Source organism: Erinaceus europaeus, chromosome 11 (assembly GCF_950295315.1).
Source record: "Erinaceus europaeus chromosome 11, mEriEur2.1, whole genome shotgun sequence".
In the NCBI taxonomy this organism is placed as follows: Eukaryota; Metazoa; Chordata; class Mammalia; order Eulipotyphla; family Erinaceidae; genus Erinaceus; species Erinaceus europaeus.
Window position 1 is genome coordinate 37,563,463 of NC_080172.1, and position 7,556 is coordinate 37,571,018.

Sequence of the window (7,556 nt, forward strand, 5' to 3'; positions counted from 1 at the left end):
CGCCTGTGAAGCAACTCCCCTGCAGGTGAGGAGCTGGGAGCTCGAACTGGAATCCTTAGGTGCTGGCAAATTGTGCAGATGCAGTCACATCTGCCATGTTGTCCCCTCAGGCTATTGCTAGTTCCCCTGAGAGTTGGGACATTCTTAGAGCGCCTGTTTCGCCATGTTGTGCCCTCAGGGCATTGTCAATTCCCAGAAATAGTTGGAGTGCTTTGGTTACTCCTCCCCCTTCCCATTCCTGCAAAAATAATTATCCTACCCTGGAGTGCTATGGTTACTCCTCCCCATTCTCATTCTCACGAGAGCTATTCCCATAAAAGCCCTTCTTCACCTTGGTGACAGAAGGGTGCAGCACTAGCAGGAGGCGGCCATTTTGGCTAGCTCCACGTGGCCTGAACCACCCGTCTGACCCAACAATAAAGGACTGTGTTCCCTTTCTGCTCCAAACCTCCTTTTTATGCGTCCTGCCGCCAAGCAACACTTAGGCTGGTCCTTGTGTTTTGCGCCATGTGTGCTTAACCCGCTGCACTACTGCCCGACTCCCAACTAAGTAGTTCTTAATTAGTGTACTGTTGAACTTCCACATTTTGGGAGTATTACTAATTTTGATTGTTAAGTGCTACTTTAATTCCACTGTTGTCTTAGAAGATGCCTGGGATGATTTCAATGCTCTTGAATTTGTTAATGCTGTCTTTGTGGCCTAACATATGGCATCCTTGAGAATGACCCATGTGGACTTGAGTAGAATGTATATTCCAGTTTCTTGGGGTGAATGATTCTGAAAATGTACAATAGTCCTAGTTGATTTATCTCCTCAGTTAGCTCCCTCATTTCTTTATTGATTTTCTGCGTGGATGATCTGTCAAGTTGAGCGAGTGGGGTATTGAAGTCCCCTGCTATTACTGTTTGCTGTTAATATACTGCTGTAGGTTTTCATTTGACGTTTGATAATTTAGATGGCTTCTTATTGAGTGCATAGATGTTAATAATTGTTAAGTCTAGTTGATTGACTGATCCTCTGAGCATTAAGTAATGTCCATCCCTGACTTTTTAAATTTTATTTATTTTAAAGTATATCATGTCAGATATGAGATTAGCTCTTCCTGCCCTTTTTTTCTGTGGGCCATTGGCTTGTATGATAGTTTTTCATCCTTTCACTTTGAGTCTGTGTTTGTCTTGTTGAGTTAGGTGGGATTCCTGCAGACAGTATATGGTTGTGTTGTGTTTTCGGATCCATTGTCCTACTCTGTGACTCTTAATTGGTGAATTCAGGCCATTGACATTTATTGATATCATAGATTGAAGATATTTTAATGCCATTATTGTAGATTTTTTAGAGTGTTCTGATATATGGCATATTTATGGTGGTCTGATTTTTTTAAAGGAGAACTCAGAACTTCTTTCAGGGTCGGCTTGGTGATAGTTGATTCTTTCAGTTGTTGCTTGTATGAGAATAGGTCTCTGTTGTTGTTTTCAGTATCTCTTAATCTCTTTTTGAGATCTCTTCTTTTTTAGTTGTCTTTAATTCGTCCTTGATCTTGCTAATTCTGTCTTCAACCTCATTTATTCTATTCTCTCTCCCCTCTACTGTTTTCTGGAGCTCATCTATTTTGTTACCCTGTTCTGATACTGTTTTAGCTTCTTCAGCTAGTTGTGTTCTTAGCTCAGCTATTTCAGCTTTCAGCTCTCTAAGAACCTTGAGATAATTAGTGTTTTCTTCCTGAGTCTCATTTGTTGTTTCTGCATTTCTTTTTTTTAAAAAAGAATTTATTTATTTATTCATGAGAATGATATGAGGAGAGAAAGAACCAGCCATCACCCTGGTACATGTGCTGCTGGGGATCAAACTCAGGACCTCACGGTTGAGATTCTGGTGCCTTAGCCACTGCACCACCTCCTGGACCACTGATTCTGCATTTCTGATGACAATTCCTTCAAACTCTTTACTCACTCCTGTGACTATTTCCTTAACAAGTGTTTGGATGTTAACTTCACTATTTTGTGGTTCAACCTTTGGGGGGATTTTAGCTGGAATCTTGTCCTGGTTCACTTCTCCAATACTTTTTCTTGTTGGTTTAACCATTCTATAAAGTATGTTATGAGGTCCCTCTCTCAGTACTTTTGAAATTACTGATCAAATGTTAGTCAAATAAGGCCACCTAAGTAGAAGCCACCAAGTGATCTCTAGCACAAACAATACTTCATCTACTACTTCTTCTATCATTTTTTCAGTCAAAGCTTACTAATTTTTCTAGCAGCCCCCTTCTCCTACCCCAGTGTACCCATACCTAAGCACAGCGAGCACACTTCTTCATCCTACTTACAGCACAACTCAAGAAAATGTCTCATCCACCGTGACCTTCTCTTTCCACCTTTGTGAACCTCCCCACCACCACTCAAAAGCTCCAACCAATGTTGATTAGGTAAATTAAATGGTACATCTATAGAAGTAAAATCATACAGTTTGATTTTTTTTAAATTAAGTAAGTTGGGTGGAAGGGCGGGTGGTAGTGCATCGGGTTAAGCGCGCATGGCCTGAAGTGCAAGGACCTGGGTAAGGACCCAGGTTGAAGCCCCTGGCTCCCCACTTGCAGGGTTGTCACTTCACAAGCAGTGAAACAGGTCTGCAGGTATCTATCTTTCTCTCCCCTTCTTTCCCATCTTTATCAATTTCTCTCTGTCCTATCCAGCAACAACTACAGTAATGACAATAATAATAATGACAACAAGGGGAAAACAAGGGCAACAAAAATGGGAAAAATGGTCTCCAGGAGCAGTGGACTTGTAGTGCAGGCACTGAGGCCCAGCGATAACCCTGGAGGCAAAAAAAAAAAAAATTAAATCAGTACTTTATAAAGTTGTTTCTTCAGCTCCACATTTTTAAAATTTATACCATAATATTTATTAGTGATTTAACATTGATTTACAAAATTACATGTCAACAGGGGTATAATTCTACACTATTTCCACCACCAGAGTTCTTAATCCCTGATCCCTCCATTGCAAACCTCCGAGGTTCTCCTAAGATTGAAGACATGGGTTAACTATCATTTGTCTGGATTTTTACATAATTATCCCCTTTTCTTCCAGGTCCAGTTCTCTCCTCTCCTCAAAGCCACTCATGATCCTATTACTACATCCAAATGTTCCTCCCTTATCCTTCCTCTCTCTGCAGGTACTGATGGACCTGGAGGTCAGAGTTCTCTTATACTCTTCCTCCTATCACTTCTCCCCCACTGGAATATGAATCAAAATTTTTTGGGGGGCGGTGCAGAATGTAAGAATTCTGGCTTCTGTAATTGTTTCTTCCTTTTTTATTTATTTTTAGTATTTATTTTCCCTTTTTGTTGCCCTTGTTTTTAATTGTTGTTGTAGTTGTTGTTGATGTTGTTGTTGTTAGATAGGACAGAGAGAAATGTAGAGAAGAGGGGAAGACAGAGAGATAGACACCTGCAGACCAGCTTCACTGTCTGTGAAGTGACTCCCCTGCAGGTGGGGAGCCAGGGGCTTGAACCAGAATCCTTATGCGGGTCCTTGTGCTTTGTGCCACGTGCGCTTAACCCACTGTGCTACCGCCGCCCGACTCCCTGTTTCTTCCTTTTTTCTTTTCTTTTTTTCTGTAATTGCCTCTTCACTGGACATGGGTGTTAACAGGTCAACAGATAACCGCAGCTTCTTTCTATCTTTCCCTAGTGAGATAGAACTCTGGAGAGGCGAGGTTCTAGGACTCATTGATGAGGTCATTTGCCTAGAGAAGTCAGTAGCATATGCAACTTGGTGTCTGGAAAGTGGCAGGACATAAAGTGAGACAAAATGGTTAATGAAGGGACCAAAAAATAAGAACAGTGGTCCGGGAGGTGGCACAGTGATAAAGCATGAGGTCCTGAGTTCTATCCCCAGTAGCACATGTGTCAGAGTGATGTCTGGTTCTTTCTCCTCCTATCTTCCTCATAAATAAATAAAATCTTTTTTAAAAAAGTAGGAAAAAAGCAGATGAGATTAGGGATCTTAGGCTGGAAGAAAGCTCAGAAGTCCATTTTATCAACAAATGGTGTTGGAAAAAATGGGTTGAAACATGCAGAAGAATGAAACTGAACCACTGTATTTCACCAAATACAAAAGTAAATTCCAAGTGGATCAAGGACTTGGATGTTAGACTAGAAACTATCAGATACTTAGAGGAAAATATTGGCAGAATTCTTTTCCGCATAATTTTTAAAGACATCTTCAATGAAACCAATCCAATTACAAAGAAGACTAAGACAAACATAAACCTATGGGGCTACATCAAATTAAAAAGCATCTGCACAGCAAAAGAAACCAATACCCAAACAAAGAGACCCCTCACAAAATGGGAGAAGATCTTTACATGCCATACATCAGACAAGAGGCTAATAACCAGAATATATAAAGAACTTGCAAATCTCAACAACAAGACAACAAATAACCCCATCCCAAAATGGGGAGAGGACATGGACAGAATATTCACCACAGAAGAGATCCAAAAGGCTGAGAAACACATGAAAAAATGCTCTAAGTCTCTGATTGTCAGAGAAATGCAAATAAAGACAACAACGAGATACCACTTCACTCCTGTGAGAATGCCATACATCAGAAAAGGTAGCAGCAGCAAATGCTGGAGAGGTTGTGGGGTCAAAGGAACCCTCCTGCACTGCTGGTGGGAATGTCAATTGGTCCAGCCTCTGTGGAGAACAGTCTGGAGAACTCTCAGAAGGCTAGAAATGGACCTACCCTATGACCCTGCAATTCCTCTCCTGGGGATATATCCTAAGGAACCCAACACATCCATCCAAAAAGATCTGTGTACACATATGTTCTTGGCAGCACAATTTGTAATAGCCAAAACCTGGAAGCAACCCAGGTGTCCAACAACAGATCAGTGGCTGAGCAAGTTGTGGTAAATATATACAATGAATACTACTCAGTTATAAAAAATGGTGACCTCACCATTTTCTGCCGATCTTGGATGGACCTTGAAAAAATCATGTTGAGTGAAATAAGTCAGAAACAGAAGGATGACTATGGGATGATCTCACTCTCAGGCAGAAGTTGAAAAATAATATCATGAAAGAAAACACAAGTAGAACCTGAACTGGAATTGGCGTATTGCACCAAAGTAAAAGACTCTGGGGTGGGTGGGTGGGGAGAATACAGATCCAAGAAGGATGACGGAGGACCTACTGGGGGTTGTATTGTTATATGAAAAACTGGGAAATGTTATGCATGTACAAACTATTGTACTTACTGTTGAATGTAAACCATTAATTCCTCAATAAAGAAATTAAAAAAAAAAAGAAGTCCATTTTAGGCATGTTTCTAGAGGCCCATGACTATGGTAGGTTTTGGTTGAGTTTGATAGCTAGCATGAAGTTGGATAAAAATATTGTCTGAGGGAGTAAGGTGGTAGCACAGTGGGTTAAGCACACATGGCAGAGAGCGCAAGGACTGGCGACTGGCGTAAGGATCCCGGTTCAAGTCCCTAGCTCCCCACCTGCAGAGGAGTCACTTCACAAGTGGTGAAGCAGGTCTGCAGGTATCTGTCTTTCTCTCCCACTTGTATCTTCCCCTTCTCTCTCCATTTCTCTCTGTCCTCTCTAACAACGACAACATCAATAAAAACAACAATAACTACAACAACAATGAAAAACAACAAGGGCAACAAAAGGGAAAATAAATTTTAAAAAACTTAAAAAAATATTGTCTGAGAAATGGTGTCAGAGTAGAGAAAAGGACTAGAAAGTTGGACTAGGGCAGAAAGTAGCTCCCATTCTTGAAAAAATTCTGTGGATAGTGTTAACTGTTACCTCCATCCACCTGATCCAGGGCCTATAGATATATTTTTATTTAGCACAAGAGCCCATGTAACCTTTGAGTCCTTATTGATATGAGCTCACAGCTAATGGTCACATCTGGGAACACTGCAGGTGCACACTCGTTTCAGGACCAGTCTTCCTTGAGTGGCAGGGCAGGATACCCCAGCCTCCCTTCAGAGACTGGGGCAGTCCCTACTGTCGCTGCTTTATGGTGAGGCAATGTCCTGGGAAGGCCCGAAAGAGGGCTTGTAATGACCTGATAGAAATGACCAGTGGGTGGTTGGGAGGTAGTGCAGCAGGTTAAGTGTGCATGGCAGAAGTGCAAGGACCAGCTTAAAGATCTCTGTTCAAGCACCTGGCTCCCCACCTGCAGGGGGGATCACTAAACAAGTGGTGAAGCATGTCTGCAGGCATCTATCTTTCTCTGTCCCTCTATGTCTTCCCCTCCTCTCTCAATTTCTCTCTTTCCTATCCAACAGCAATGACAACAATAACAATCACAACAACAACGATAAACAACAATGGCAACAAAGGAAAAAAATAGCTTTCAGGAGCAGTGCATTTGTGGTGCAGGCACTGAGCCCCAGCAATAACCCTGGAGGCAAAAAAAAAAAAAAAGAGAGAGAGAGAGAGAAAGAAGTGACAGTGGGCGTGCAAAGAAGTTCCATCAGAGGTCGAAGCCCATCATATTTGTACACAGGAATCCAAGGATTCCCTAATTAGGGCCCCAGATGATGAGTGGTGTTATATTGACCAAAAGGGCCATTATTAAGTGCAGCCCACATTTTTTCACTTATAACTTCATGATCCTTTTAATTCATCCTGATACTCCATTTACAATATGCTAAATGTTTATTCAAGCATAGAAATTTAGAAATTTTGTTCAATTGTCTCCTTAATCATCAGTACAGTAACAATATTGTTTAGTCCCCATATCTTCTTTAGTGTCTTTTTTTTTCTTTTTTCTATTTAATAAGACAGAGAGAAATTGAGGAAGAGGGAGACTGTAAAGCACTTGCAATGCTACTTCACCACCTGTGCATCTTCCCCTTGCTGGTGGGGACCAGGGGCTTGAAAGTTGGTCATGATTATGTGCCACTGTCCAGCCTGATTGATCGACTAACAACAATAAATATTTTTAAAATATTTATTTATTTCTTTTTGTTGCCCTTATTGTTTGTTGTGGTTATTATTGTTGTTGGATAGGACAGAGAGAAATGGAGAGAGGAGGGGAAGACAGAGAGAGGGAGAGAAAGACACCTGCAGACCTGCTTTCACCGCTCGTGAGGCGACCCACACCCACCCCCACACCCCCCCCCCCCCCCCCCGCAGATAGGGAACCGTGGGCTTGAATCAGGATCCTTACACCGGTCCTTGCGCTTCGTGCCACGTATGCTTAATCCGCTGCACTACCGCCCAACTTCCAATATATTAAATCTTATTTATTATTTTACCAGATCACTGCTCAGCTATCTTTTGGTGATGCTGGGGCTTGAATCTGGGACATCAGAGCCTCAAGCATACAAATTCTCTTGAATAATTATTAAATTGTCTCTCTACCCATCATGAATTTTACAAGGTTCCCTTCAAAACTTTACAAATGTGTGTACTCTCGTGTCTAACATTTGTACAGTCCAGTAAAACAGTGACAATAATTTTCTACTGTCACCATTAGGAAGAAAAAAAAAGCCATTTCATCAAATTCAGAGCAGTGGGCAGGCA